The 15,660-nt window shown below is 48.8% G+C and overlaps 1 non-coding gene and 1 pseudogene across 1 annotated transcript; both read left to right on the forward strand.

The window, feature by feature from the left end:
* The first annotated feature begins 1,014 nt into the window (after window positions 1–1,014).
* LOC119267780 lies at window positions 1,015–6,247 on the forward strand (annotated as a pseudogene).
* On the forward strand, window positions 5,431–5,526 carry LOC119273883. Its single transcript, XR_005135018.1, has one exon. It is a non-coding gene; the product is annotated as a small nucleolar RNA snoR1 (small nucleolar RNA).
* Window positions 6,248–15,660: the final 9,413 nt, after the last annotated feature.

Consider the following 15,660-nt stretch of genomic DNA (forward strand, 5'->3'; position numbering starts at 1 on the left):
CTCCGACTCGTCCGCAGCCAGCGCCCAAAACCGACCGCCTACCGGAGCCAGCACCGCGCCATCCCTCACGGTCTGCCCCGTCCCCGCCGGAGAGGGCCAAGCGCCGCGCCTGACCACCTCCCAGCCCCCTGAGGCCGAGGCCGGAGGCGACCGAGGCGGGGAGCGCAGTCCGTCGCCTTGGGAAGCGCCCAACGGTCCGCTCATTTCAAAATCCCTTCGCATGAAGTTCTCTAAGTCTGTCCCCGCTTGATGTTTATATACGCAAGCAAATACTAGCACTTTGACTCTTTAAGTTAAGTACTCCCTCCATCTCATAATTAAGTACTCCATCCCATAATCCCCCATAATCCATAATGTAAGTACTCCCTCCGTCCCATAATTAAGTACTCCGTTCCATAATACAAAAGCGTTTTTTATACTAGTGTAATGTCAAAAACACTTGTATTATGAGATGGAGGAAGTAGTACCCAAGCTAAATAAAACCGGGGTTTGAATCAACATTACAATTACATGTGTTGAGATCAACTAGATGACCACCCAAAGAGTAGCTAGCTAGCACGCTTTCAGGTCTTGGGATGGAAATAGGAATTCGTTTGCAATTTGTGGCCGGAGTGATGGTGTGAAATTTTTGGGGGGAGAAATCTTGTGATAAGTTTTCGTGTGTAGTGCGGGTAGATTCGAAGCAATGGCAGGGGCCTCTTTGCAAAATGCCGAGTGCTGACCGGGTCGGCACCCACGCGTCCACATGGTACTCTTTCATTGGTCATAACTAAATTTGCACATCTGATGCAAGTTTTGGAACTGGGTAAAGTCAAAATGCAAGCTCTAGGACCAAACCATCACATTGAGAGCAAGTTGTAGAATTCCTGGTGCTTTTAACTCCAATTGTAAGATGAGACCATGCATGCACCAATCTCAGAGTGATTCTATGCTGGATGCTGCACCGGTAGGTACCGGCTCCGGTAAAAAGAGCTTTGCGGCAAGTCACCCTCTGCAGAGGATCCCGTTCCGCCTCTGCTGCCGGACGCCACAACAGCGAGTCTGCCAAACTATTGATCCGGTGAGCCTCCGAATGGCCCACCTCCTCCTCCGTCGTAGCCTCAGCTATTCCACCTCCGCCGCCGACATGGTCGTCTCCTCCATCCGCCTCCTCTCCGCTACGAACCCCACCAAATCAGCACCAACCCCCACTCCCCTTCACCCCGTTTGCCACAATCCCGATCCTGTAGCAGCTCATCCCCCTCCTCCTCCTCCCACTACCACCCTCCTGTCCCTGGCGGACCGCCTCCGCGGGGTCTTCCTCCAGAAACCCCCCGGCCGCGCCGCCCTCCACCGAGCCCTCTCCTCCACGGGGCTCGACGCCCTCTCCCCGGAGGTTCTCTCCGATGTGGTCAGCCGCGGCAACCTCAGCGGTTCCGCCACCGTCGGCCTCTTCGACTGGGCCATCTCCAGCGCCAAGCTCCCCCCTTCCGTGCAGACCTGCAACATCGTCATCAGGGCTCTGGGCAGGAGGAAGTTCTTCACCTTCGTCGAGCCTGCCGTGGAGGTAATGCGGAAAAACGGCATCTTGCCGGACCTAATCACGCTGCAGATCATCATGGATACCCTGGTTGCCGCCAGGCAGGTCAACAAGGCCGTCCAACTGCTCCAGAGCGACCAACTGGGGATAGGAATCGAGCAAACTTGCCACAGAAAGGAGGCCTTCTCTGCTCTCATCGAATGTCTCTGCCGGAGGTCACATGTTGGGGTCGCTAGCTCGCTGATACAAGCCGCCCATGGACAACCTTTCGTTCTTGATAAGCAAGTGTACAATGACGTGCTTGGCGGCTGGGCTAGGTTTGGGAGGGTTGATAAGCTGGAGCATTTCTGGGCAATGATGCTGGAGGATGGGCTAGTGCCGGATGATGTTTCGCATTGCCATCTCATCGAGGCACTGGGGAGGGCAGGCCGAGGAGGCACTCAGGGTGTTTGAGAAAATGGTTCAAGAGGGATATGGTCCAAGTACAATGGCCTACAATGCACTGGTTTTCAATTTTATCTCACTGTGTGATTTGGACAGGTCCATCAGTTATTACAAGGATATGGTGGAAAATAATTGTCCTCCAAACAGTGACACATACTGCAAGATGATTGGAGCCCTTTTGAAAACGCGCAGGGTGGCTGATGCACTTCAAATGTTTGATGAAATGTTGGCTCAAGGAGTTCTGCCAGATACAGGCGTAATTACATCATTCATCGAGCCGCTTTGCACGTTTGGCCCCCCTCACGCTGCTCTGATGATCTACCAAAAGAGTAGGAAGGCTGGTTGTACAATATCCCTGAAAGCATATAAGCTTCTGCTTGAAAGGCTTGCCAGGTTTGGGAAAAGCGGGACAGTGTTAAAGATTTGGGAGGAGATGCAAGAGAGCGGGTATCCTTCCGATAAAGAAATCTACGAGTTTATTGTAAATGGGCTTTGCAATGTGGGTAAGGTTGATGCTGCTGTTTCCGTGGTGGAGGAATCACTTAGGAAAGGCTTCTGTCTAGGGAGAGTTGTGTATAGCAAACTGAACAACAGGCTGCTGGAGATGGACAAAGTGGAGACTGCTTACAATTTGTCAAAGAAAATCAAACATGGACGCACACTTGCTAATTCACGCAACTATTGTCGTGCTAACGGTTGGCACTTGTGATGAACATACTTTGTTGGCACACAACTATTTGGTATGCTCATTAGTTCCATACGAGTTCAAAAGTACCCTCATTTGCATTCTGCAAAAAAAAAAATTGGCAAGGTAAAACCATTGATTACGAGTCGAGGGACTAGTCGAGACTAGTCGCTAGACTAGTCTATGAGTCGCATTCTGGGTGTCGACTAGAAATCTCGTGTAGACTAGTTCGCCGAGTCGAGGAGTCGAAGGACTAGTCGTAGACTAGACTAGACTAGTCGTGCACCTTGAGTCGTTCGACTCAATTTTTTTTTAGGGATTGGGAGGGGATAAGTGAGCCAGCCACCCTGCCCCTTTCCCTTCATTGCTTCTGCTCTCCATGGATCTGCACTCCTCTGCTCTGGCCCTCTCCCTCCACTGCTTCTGCTCTCCCTAGATCTGTCCCTACGGTCTCCCTCCCTCTGCTGCCTTCTGGCTACTGGATCCGCTCGTCCCTCAGGTTGCAGTAAGCAAGCAAGCATACTAGCAAAGTAATTTCTCCCTTCTCTTCTTCCCTTCTTCGATTCGATTTTTACCCCCTGCCCTCTTCCTTATTTCGTTTTGTTTGCTTCAGTTTCAAGATCCTTAGGTCTGAAGTGCAATGTCTACGCCGGAAATATCTCAAGTATTGTTTCAGCAGCTGCAGCTCAGGCCAATGAGCAATATGATCCATGGAAGGATCCTGCAAGAAGCCAACTAGGAGCAAGGCCCAACATGGAAATATGCTTACTGGCCTAATCTGCAGGACAAATTGGCGCTCCAATGCACTTCCTATAGTATATACTATTACATATTAATACTAGGTTTTGGTAATTGACTACTGCAGTTGTGAACTACAGTACCATGTCGACTAGTCCAGCAGTAGTCTAGACTAGTCACGATTAGTCTATGAGTCTCAACCTTCGAACGACTCATCGACTCGTCGACTCGTAAACGTTGGGTAAAACTCAAGTTTGGCTGGTGAAAGGTATAAGAGTTTGTACTTATTCTTGACTGCCCATGTTTCTGACCTGTTTGGCTATTTCATGGATACCATGTTATGGGGTTATTCTGACTAAATCTTCCCTGATGAGTAGTGGATTAAGTAGCAGAAAGCTACATCAAACAATGAGACAAAGTAATCAAATAGGTAGAATAGAATGGATAGACATGTACTCTTTTCTTGTGTACTTCTTCTGCTATGGAGAACTACAAACAGCAGATGGAATCTGAAGTTTCAGAACTTGGGTTCCTCAGGGAAATGCAGAGAAACTATATTTAAAAAATCCCTTGGGTCTCAAGTATCAGAACTTGGGTCCCTTTGGGAGTCGCAGAGAAAGTAGCCTGATGTATCCTTGAATAACTGGACTTCCAAGTTACAGAAGAACAGTAATACTTGAAAGTTGAACCGGCAGGTCGACCTTCAACTGAACTTGTTATACATGGCAAATGGGCACATTCTACCTGGAGTGGAACATCACATCTGCAAAATTCTATGTGATGCCAGTTATCCTGTTGCTGACTGCTTTTATTCAGTTGTTGTGGGTTTTATTTATGGTTTGTATTCATTCATGATTTTGTTTATTAGTTGCAAATTTCCATAGCGTTTTTCTCATTGTATAGATGGCTTTGATGTTACTCTTTGTTCTGCACGGTGTAAAATTTTCAGTTTATTTTTGTAGGTTCTGTAACTACCTATGCCATTATCTTCACACGATGTAGGCTGTTGATTTTTCATGAAGATGCAATCATGGATTCAGGAGATAATTGCCCAGAACCGTTGCTATCAGGTATGAGGACTGATATATCACGTGAGGTCAAAGAAGAGAACTGGTTGAACAATTACACGAGAAGAAATGAAAAGACAGAACACCTTATTATAGAAATGATGAAATCCGTGGGGCTTGCAACCATGGAATGCAATCCCATACGACAAATCTCCTCCGTGGCTTGTCAGGTGCTATTTTCGAGCAAGGTATGAGCAGATACTGCGTTTGAACATGATTGCTAGCAAAGAATAGAGGATGAAATGTACGTTCAGTCATTGTTTCTTCCATGATTGCTAGCCTCAGGTATATGAACTGAATTCTAGCAGTTATTCCTCTTAGTTTTGTGCATTTTTGTTAGTTAAAATCTGAGTTTTGCAGCTCGGACAAGTGTTAAATAAGCTATGGTCAACCTGTATAATGTAGTTGACCGTGTCTGTTATCTTCTGATGATATTTGACAGCTTATGGATAGAAATGCATGTTCCAGTTTTTATAGCTATTAACACTTGCAAGTTAGTGCACTGCTAGCTGAATTCTGGTTAGTAAGTCTGTGTCCACCCCCTGCTTAAATTTGGTTGTGTTTGGTTGGGATTGAGACAGGTTTAGTTGCACTGCAACTGTATTGCATATTTGATTTGCCTATCCGTTTTTTTTTTCTGAAGTTGATCTGGTAAGTTTCAGATGTTCAATGATGCGCTAGGAAAAAATTGGATGTAGAATGGCTCCTGAGGTCCCACTTGATTTTTTTTCTTCATGTATCTATGTTCAGATTTGGTTAGCGTGTCATCTTTGGTATCTACTTGGAAGGCAATTATCCATGGATTACGATTCAGCATTTAACAATCTTTTCTTAACATCTGTACCAAAGACTATACTTATGTTTGTAAAATGAACACTTGGATAATTGGGTTTCTTGAATGCTTGTTTTACCAATATCGGAATTTTATTCCTTGCTTGGGTTTCTTGAGTTTGTAGTGTTGTTAGTAAGGTGGTCGTGGCCATGTTGAGCATTGCTTAGTTCTGACACCTCTTGTATGAGAAGGAACTTGCCCTGTTGTCCCTTCCATGAGCAGATTAACAACCCTCTGAGCTCTTGTTTATCATTTATCTGATGATCCTGGTCTGCTGCTACTTCCATTTTCTTGTGGTGTTGTTTCTGTCCATCTTTAAGATGGCCATAAGTTTGGCCAACAGTGGATAATGCATTCATGCACGTGTCTGTTTTCTTATTGCAGTATAGATTTTGAGATAGAAACATCATTGTCCTTCTTTCATGTGTTTGTATGCTACTTATTTCATGCTACTTGTGAGAGAGATTGAAGAACAAACAAGTTGTTTATTTTCCTGAAAGCCCTTGCAACTATTGTGTATATCTGAAAAATGTGGTTCATTTTCAATTCTTATGCACTGGACGGAGGCACGTGAAGAAGATTCAGCTCTTTCCAGTTCTTTTACTTGTCCAAGTTTTGCTAGGATGCTACTGATTTGATGCGAGAGCTAAGAAGAATCGACGATACACAAACCTGAAGTGTCGATGAAATAACCTCTGCTGTTTCGAGAGATATTGTTGTCCTCGAGATATTTATGTCTGGCCAGTTTATTTAGATGAAGCTATCATGTTACCTCGTGCATTTCGATCATTTTGTTTCAGAGACGTGAGGACATTTAGCTGGAAATAATCTACATATACTGTCAAAGCCATGCCATGTGAATTACTTTTGAACGAATTTATTTTTATCAAATTATGTAACCTATGCTTGTCATATGCAAGGCAATTTATTCTGACCAATCTATTCTGTGATGCCTTGTGATATTTCGTTATGGAAAAGATGTGGGGTAATGTTGCCAGAAAGTTCTGAACTTGATGGATATCTCCAGCAAGTTCTTTGTGTCATATGTAACTGTGGAGTATGTACCTTCTCTGTGTTCTTGTTGCTCATGTAGAGCAGGCTCCCAAACAAGAATATACAGGCAAGTTATGTTGAAAAATCATGACATCATTTGAGTTAAACAGAAAACTAAGTCCCGTCCTGAATCCTCTGCAGCTTATTCCAAGCTGCCAGCAAAAAATGTCGTCTGCGGCAAAATGTTGGCTGCTTGGGACACTGGAACAAGTTCTTCATGCTGCTTAAACCCTGAAAAGAAGCTATTGTTACATTATTAACCTTTTATAGAGCTCAGCATGCACAGGGGGTTGATGCATGCTTACATGATATCTGTAGGTAATATTTACAGGCACACTTTATTTGAGCAAATGGTAGCACATCATAACTGTAACTATAAAAACAGCAAATAATCTGAAGACGTGCGAAAATGCTGAAAATACAGGCATGCTAGGTTTGTACTGCCAAAGTCATGAGGATAGCTAAATCACAACCTATAACATATACATTTTCTGCAACTCTCATTAGAAAGTCGATGATCATGCCATCGCATATAAATGCCCGGACCAATAGCATGGTCACTTAGTCAGTGACAACACAAGATCATGAAAGCAGGTACTCTACTTAAGTAAAGCTGGTGGCACTTATAGTTTGCCAGTTCATCACAAAGAGGCTGTAAATAGTTAACTTGATTTATTTTATGCCTTGCCAACCGATCACTGCTACAAATCGGGTAGCAAACGGAAATGTATATTAAACCTTGTGTTTAGAACCTGTTGAGGAGCTAGTTTCATTTGCATTTTCTACACTAGCTAGGATGGAAACACCCACCGCCCAGCATGTAGACAAAATTGTACTCCTACTGTAAATGACTGACGAAGGTTCACATAACAATAGATTCTCCTCTACTTTTTGGAGGGAAAGCAGTCATGGCAGCTTTATTGATTCTCAAATATAGTTTCATTACATCAGCTACTAGATTGCAGAAGCAATATAGTCCAGGGGATCTCCTGTCCAGAATCCAGACACAAGTCTGGTATCCCTCGACATTGGCAGCTAACGAACGGGCTACAGTATTACTCTCTATGACAGTGCACGAGGCAGTCCCCCTTCCATGCAGTCAGACACTCTGAATTGGTGCATTGTGTACACCCAATTTGGCCATCCATCCTTGCTTCTGCAGTAGCTCGATGCATCACGTGTGGTTTACAAAGAGCAGCTAGCGAGCGAGAACATCCTTGAGCGCCCTTGCTTGAGCGACTCTAGCTCTCGACGATGGCGGGCATGCTCCTGACGTCGTCCATGGCGACGCGTACGGTTCGGAGGGGGTCGTCGCGGGGGAAGTTGCCGTTGTACATCACTTGGATGTAGCCGTCGTCATCTGCTGCGTCGGAGACGACGCGGGCGGCGAGCCAGAGCAGGAGGCAGTGCCCCGTCGGCAGGATCCCGGCGCGCGTGCGCACCTTCACCGTCATGCCCTTCTTCACCCGGATCGACGACGAAGATGGATGTAAGACAATAGGCTTTGGGGGGAACCGGCACAACCCTCTAGGGGTGGTCTATCACATATATATATAATGAGGTGGTATACAACGTTACAATATACACATGTAAATACAGTCTAACACCCTCCCTCAATCTTAGCCACTTTCTAATGAATCTAGAAGGGTAAGATTGCGCCTGCAAGTCTCAAACTGTGGCAAAGGCAATGGCTTGGTGAAGATGTCAGCAAGTTGATCCTTGGAAGAAATAAACTTGATCTGTAGTTGCTTCTGAGAGACACGTTCACGCACAAAGTGATAGTCAACTTCAATGTGTTTCGTTCGGGCATGGAATACCGGATTTGCAGAAAGATATGTAGCACCGATGTTATCACACCAAAGAACAGGAGGCTGTGATTGGGGTATACTTAACTCCTGAAGCAAGGACTGTACCCAGATAATCTCTGATGTGGCATTGGCCACAGCCTTATACTCAGCCTCAGTACTGCTACGCGAGACAGTAGCCTGTTTCCGAGCACTCCAGGCAATCAGGTTAGAGCCAAAGAAGACAGCATAACCCCCCGTGGATCGCCTGTCATCCGGATTGCCAGCCCAGTCTGCATCAGAATATGCTGAAAGATAACCAGAGTCAGACGGCCGAATATGCAAACCATGAGCCACCGTGAAACGAATATAGCGCAAAATCCGCTTAACAGCAGACCAATGAGTGTCACGGGGTGACTGCAGATACTGGCAGACTCGGTTAACAGCATAGGAAATGTCTGGTCGCGTGATCGTCAAGTACTGGAGCCCACCAACAATACTCCGGTACTCGGTCGCATCAGAAGAAGAAAGAAGCACACCATCAACAGCATTGAGCTTATCAGTGGTAGACATGGGTGTAGTTGTCGGTTTGCACTTAAGCATCCCAGCTCGCTGCAACAAATCCAGAGAGTACTTCTTCTGCGTCATAACAAGGCCAGCAGCACGAGAAGTAACCTCCACACCAAGAAAGTAATGAAGCTTCCCAAGGTCCTTGACCGCAAAATCAGCACCAAGTGAGCGAACAAGCGCAGTAGCAGCCGACTGAGAGGAGCTGACCAAAATGATATCATCTACATAGACCAACAAGTACATAGTAACCTCAGGCCTTTGAAGAAGAAACAATGAGGAGTCAGCAGTTGATGATGCAAAACCATGAGCACGAAGAGCCATTGCAAGACGAGCATGCCAAGCACGAGGAGCCTGCTTCAGACCATAAATTGCCTTGGACAGACGACAGAGATGATCAGGGCGATCCGGATCAGAGAAACCCGGAGGCTGGCGCATGTAAACCTCCTTCGCCAAGACACCATGAAGAAAAGCATTTTGAACATCAAGCTGACGAAGAAACCAACCTCGAGTAACAACCAGAGAGAGAAGAAGTCTGATGGTAGTAGGCTTGACCACTGGACTGAAGGTGTCTTCATAGTCAAGTCCAAAACGCTGTCGAAAACCACGAGCAACCAGACGAGCCTTATAGCGCTCAATGGACCCATCAGAATGCCTCTTCACTTTGAAAACCCATTTGGAATCAATGACATTTACCCGTGATTGTGGAGGAATAAGAGTCCATGTCTGATTGCGAAGAAGCGCTTGATACTCCTGCTCCATGGCCTCTCTTCAATGAGGAATGCGCATAGCAGCTTGATACGTGCGTGGCTCAGAGGATGGATCTGCGAGAGCAGCAGACATGCACGCCGCTAACCAAGCAACTGTGCCATCGTGACGTTGCTTAGGCTGAAAAATGCCACTCCGACTGCGTGTATGTGGACGTAGAGCAGTAGCAGGAGCCGGCGGAGGCGAAGGTGACGGAGACGTGACGGTCGCCGGAGATGCAGGAATCACCTCAGGCGAGCTCGGGACAGACGACTCCGGGCTGCATGGCGAAGACTGGCCCGACGACAGGGGCTCAGAGGCCATGGGCGAACCGAGGGTGGGCGAGGCCAGCTCCGGTGACACCGGCCCAGACGGCCTTGGCGAGGCGAGAGCAGGCGAGGCCGGCCCTGGTGAGAAGGGCCCAGACACCCTGGGCGAGGCAGGGGCGGGCGAGGCCAGGCCTGGTGATGACTGCCCCGACGCCCTGGGCGAGACGGGGACCGAGGAGGCCGGCCCAGTCGGCGGGGTTGCAGGGCGCGACGATGGCGAAGGCAGCCCAGAAGCCAGAGGCGACCGGGCCAGGACGTCGATCGGCCGTGCATGAGCACGGAAACCGAGGCCATGCAGGGGCGCCATGTGCTCCTCATGCACAACAGAAGGTGCCGAGGATGAAGGCGATGGCGACGAAGAGGAAGATGGCGCTTCCAGAATCTCCAAACGAGCCCCACGACCAGTGCCTGCACCATGGTTAGGCAACAATAGAGGAGAATATGCAACATCATCAAATTGGTCAGAAGCAACAGAGGATGAATGCATGATAGGTGGCTCGGTAGTGGACACAGGGAGGTTGGCAAAGGGAAAAACATGCTCATCAAACACAACATCCTGAGAGATGTAGACACGATTAGTGGGAACATGAAGACATTTGTATCCTTTATGAAGAGAGCTATAACCGAGAAAAACACACTTCTTGGAACGAAACTCGAGCTTACGCTTGTTATATGGACGAAGATGGGGCCAGCAAGCACACCCAAACACCTTGAGAAAGGTGTAGTCCGGTTGTTCATTAAGGAGAACTTCAATGGGAGTCTTCATATTCAAAACACGAGTGGGAGTACGATTGATGAGAAAACATGCAGTGGTGAAAGCATCACTCCAAAAACGAAACGGAACAGATGCATGGGCCAAAAGAGTCAGACCAGCTTCAACAATGTGACGATGCTTACGTTCTACTGAACCATTCTGCTGATGTGTATGTGGACATGCTAAACGATGAGTGATCCCAAGCGACTGAAAGAAGGAGTTGAGGTTGCGATACTCGCCACCCCAGTCCGACTGAACATGAACAATTTTGTGCTTGAGAAGGCGTTCAACATGTTTTTGGAACTGAACAAAAATGTCAAACACATCAGATTTACGTTTGATAAGATAAAGCCAGGTAAAGCGGCTGTAAGCATCAACAAAACTGATATAATAATTATGACCACTAACAGAAGTCTGAGCAGGACCCCATACATCTGAAAACACAAGTTCTAAAGGATGTTTCACCTCACGACTGGACTCCGAAAAAGGAAGTTGATGACTCTTCTCCTGCTGACAAGCATCACACACTGCTACATCTTTATTACTAGACACACTAGGAAGCTCATGACGACGCAAAACATGCCGGACAATAGGTGTGGCCGGGTGACCAAGACGAGCATGCCACTGTGACGGAGATACCTGAACTCCACTAAAGACGCGAGCGACGCCAGGATGCTCCAGACGATAGAGACCTTGGCAGAGCCGCCCACTAAGAAGAATGTCCCTCGTGCCCCGATCCTTAATAAAAAGATCAAAAGGATGAAATTCACAAAGCACATTATTATCACGAGTGAGTTTAGGAACTGAAAGAAGATTACGTGTCACAGATGGAACTCGAAGAACATTGCGAAGTTGAAGACTCCTATTGGCATGTCTAGTGAGAAGTGATGCTTGACCAATATGAGAGATGTGCATACCTGCTCCATTGGCGGTGTGGATCTTGTCGGAGCCATGGTAGGGTTCACGAGTGTGAAGCTTCCCCATCTCACTGGTCAGGTGCTCTGTCGCCCCAGAGTCCATGTACCAGTGGGGATCAATGGAGTAGGACTGAGTGTGTCCCTATGGCTTCTGCGGCGGCGGACGATCAGCCATGGCGACCTGACGAGCAAAGTTGCGTGTATCCTTCCCGTCATTGCCAAGACCAAGAAAACCCCGCTGGAAGCGCTTGTGACACTTCGAGGCCCAGTGCCCATCGCGACCACAAAGCTGGCACACACGTGGACCGCCAGCCCCTGGTAGCGTCGCAGTAGGAGGAGGGGCCGAGGCGGGTGGTGGTGACTGCCCCGAAGGAGCCCTGGATGAAGCAGAAGAGCGACCACCCTTGGTGGCGGCGTTTGCCGAGAGGGCGCCGTTGCCCCTAGATCGGCGCGTCTCGACTCGTTGCTCAGTAAGCAGGAGGCGTGAAAAGACCTCGTGTGCTGGCATGGGCGTGGAGTTGCCCCTCTCATTGATGATCTCGACTAGGGCGTCATACTCCTCATCAAGACCATTGACGATAAACGAGTTGAACTCGGAGTCGGTGAGGGGCTGTCCAATGGAGGCCAGCGTGTCGGTGAGACTCTTGACTTTGTTGTAGAACTCAGTGGCGGTGGAGTCAAGCTTCTGACACTCCCCAAGTTGGCGATGGAGCCCAGATACACGAGCCTGCGACTGTGCCGCAAACGAGCGCTCAAGAATAGTCCATGCCTCGTGGGACGTCTTGGCGAAGACAACAAGCCCAGCAACGGCCGGAGAGAGCGACCCCTGGATGGAGGAGAGGTTCGCCTGATCCTGCCCTGTCCAGACACGGTGAGCCGGATTATAGACCGGACCATGCACGCTGTCAACCAGCGCAGGAGGGCAAGGGAGAGAGCCGTCGACATAGCCAAGCAGGTAGTGACTCCCAAGAAGCGGAAGAACCTGCGCGCGCCAGAAGATGTAATTGTCCGACGACAACTTGATGGTGATGAGATGGCCGAAGTGAAACGGCGGCGGCGGCTGCGATCCCATCGAGGAGACTGGCTGAGGTGAGAACACCGTGGAGACAGTCAGAGGGGCAGCCGGCGCGGTGACAGAGGGCGCGATGGCCGCGGTTGACGCCGCGAAGCCTGCCAGCGCGACGTCCTCCGCCACCAGCGGCGCAGTGGCCGAGGGCGCGACAGCCGCGGTTGACGGGGCGGCGGTGGTGTGGGCCACAAGCGCCTGCCCGGGCGAAGTAGCAGCCGGCGGGAGCGCGAAGAGGGAGCCGACGCTCCGTGTCCCGATCGGCGCCTGAAGGGAGGCGGCATCCAGCGGCCTCGAGAGAAGTGCCGCGAGGGAGGCCGGCAGAAAACCGGTGGCGGTGGAGCCGGACGCAGCGGCGGACGTCGCGCTGCGGCGGGCGCGGCGGTGGCGGCGGCGGCGACGGTTTAGGGTTTTTAGGCGGAAGCGGACGTAACCTAGCGTGATACCATGTAAGACAATAGGCTTTGAGGGAAACCGGCACAACCCTCTAGGGATGACCTATCACATATATATATATATATAATGAGGTGGTATACAACGTTACAATATACACATGTAAATACAGTCTAACAATGGCATCTTCTTCTTGACGTGCTCTGCCCTTGATGTCGTTTCTTGGGTCGACGTCTCCATGGTGGCAGCTCCAGATGGAGCCGGCGGCTTGCTCTGGCTCTGGATCGACGCGTCCTTGCTGATGATCCCGCCTTTGGGCGCGGCGGCGAGCTTCCTGCGCCGGTGGAGCTCGCGGCGGATCGCGCACCGCTCCGAGGACGCTCGCTTCGCCGTAAGAGCCGGCATGGCCTGGTCTTTACCTCTTTGGTGGTGGTTGTGGTTGCGGAGGAGTTGATCGGCGAGAAGATTGCGATGAAAAGAGGAGGGGCCCTGTGCTATATATCAAGCTCGCACGAGGCGGTGGCCTCGCCATATTGTCATCGGAGTGGGACTGACCGGAGGCGTAGGAACTAAGCAATGGCAATGGCGGGGAAGACTGGTTGCCACCGGATTAGATATCTGGTGGTATTCGGATTGGACTGCACGCACGTACGTAGATTGCTTATCAAGGCGCCGATTGACTACCGGATTCGACGCTCTGATCAGCTCAATGGCCCGATGAGCTCGATCGCGTGCGTCATCAGGGCGTCGGGACGCCGCCCGTGTGGCAATGTACATACATGGACGCCAGCCTCCTCACCTTGACTCGTCTCCTCCGTGGCCTCGCCGGCGACGCCGATCCTACACCAGCAACGGCGGCACCGGCTCCTCCACACACTTTCTCCGCCATAGTCACATGGTGTCTGCCATCACATTTCGTTCATCCACATCACCCAACTGCTGCCATGGCGAATTAAATGCAATAAAACCACCACACTCGCAAAAAAGATGTTTTTACATACATTTTGCAGGAAACACCGCACGCAGCGTCTAACTTTTTGCAGATTGCACTTATCGCTTGATCGGCTCTGTTAGGCCAACTGCCAGGAACACAAACTGACATGTTTTTCATCCGTTTGCGTCGCTAGTTTGGCCTGTGTCCGCGCCAATACAAGCGATGTGCCCAACCGGCTGATCCATTTGTTCTGTTTGATTGGGGAGCTTTTTTTTTTGATACCCTGTAATGAATACTGACAGTTTATTCCTAAAGATCCAACATCCGAGAGAGATGCATAATGCTCGATTTGGGTAAGCAGTATAGCATACACCAGAGCTGGCAAAATGGGCCGGCCCGACCTAGCACGGCCCAGCCCATCGTAACCATGCCTGGCACGGCTCAACCCGCCGTGGCATGATTATTAGTCTGACCATGCCGTGCCGGCCCACATGTTGTCCCCTCTAATCCAGGCACAACCCAAAAGCTATGCGGGTCGGCTCGGCGGCATGCCAGGCACGCCTGTTAGGCAGTTTTGGGATTATTTTTCAGCCATATAAACTTATAAAAATATATAAATAAGAATAAAATAAATAAACGCTCCAGGCAATTCTTATTTGACGTTGCAGGCGCTGGTTCGTTCTGTTTTCGATAATCGGCGCCTGCAGCGGCTACTCCCACGTCTTTGTCGGGCCGGCCCATATTTTATTTTATTTCCCGTTTTCTAAACTTGAGATAAACTGCAAAAAAGAGCACGAGCTAGGATTCAAACCCACGTCGCAAGTTTGGTCGACGCGTAACCAACTTGACCACTTCTTTATTCCTTTTTTTCTCTTTTCTCTATCCTTTTCAACTTACTTTTTCCAAATTCGTAATTGTTTTTTTCAAATAGATGAACTTATATGTGATTTGAGAGAGCAACTAATTAATGAGCGCTTCTTTGGGAGTTTCACGACGATCGGCATCACTTGGCGCGCTCTCAGCCGTCCGCCACGTGTCGCGCTCTGGGGGCTTCCTCCAGATTTTGTTTTTCGCACGCGTTTTCGGCTTTTTAAATGGTTTTTTCCGGGTTTTTGTCGACGTTTCGGTTTTCCACCTGTCTTCCTTAGCTTTTGGAACAAAAAAAATACATGAAAAAACACGTTTTCTTTTTTTTCGCGAGAGTCATGGTTTTGCTTTCGCGAGAGGCACTGTTTTGCTTTCGCGAGAGTCACGACCGTGCCTCTCGAAAACGAAAAAAAACGTGTTTTTATTTTTTACCTTTCGCGAGAGGCACGGTTGTGCTTTCGCGAGAGTCACGACCGTGCCTCTTCGGAAACGAAACAAAATGTGTTTTTTGTTTTTTTTCCTTCCGAGAGAGGCACGGTTTTGCTTCCACGAGACGCACGGTTGTGCTTTCGCGAGAGTCACGGCCGTGCCTCTCGGAAACGAGAAAAAAACACGTTTTCTGTTTTTTTCTTCCGTGAGAGGCATGGTTGTGCTTTCGCGAGAGGCACGGACGTGTCTCTTTCGAAAAGGGAAAAACCCGTGCTCCCGGTTCATTTTTTCGTCCATTTTTTTCGTGAAAAAAGTTCGTCAAAACCTATCAACATGGGTTCTAGTTTTGAAGATCTCGACGCGAACGATGAAAACGGTTCGAGATTTGGACGCACGATTTAAGAGATAAAACGTTTTAAATAAACGAATCTACGAAAAAAAGGAAAAACTCCCAGGTTGCGACAAGTGGTGCACATACAGCGTGCCATTTGTCACAATCTGGAAATGTGGGAGTGATCTTTGCAATGAGTACTCC

Source organism: Triticum dicoccoides, chromosome 3A (assembly GCF_002162155.2).
Source record: "Triticum dicoccoides isolate Atlit2015 ecotype Zavitan chromosome 3A, WEW_v2.0, whole genome shotgun sequence".
NCBI lineage: Eukaryota > Viridiplantae > Streptophyta > Magnoliopsida > Poales > Poaceae > Triticum > Triticum dicoccoides.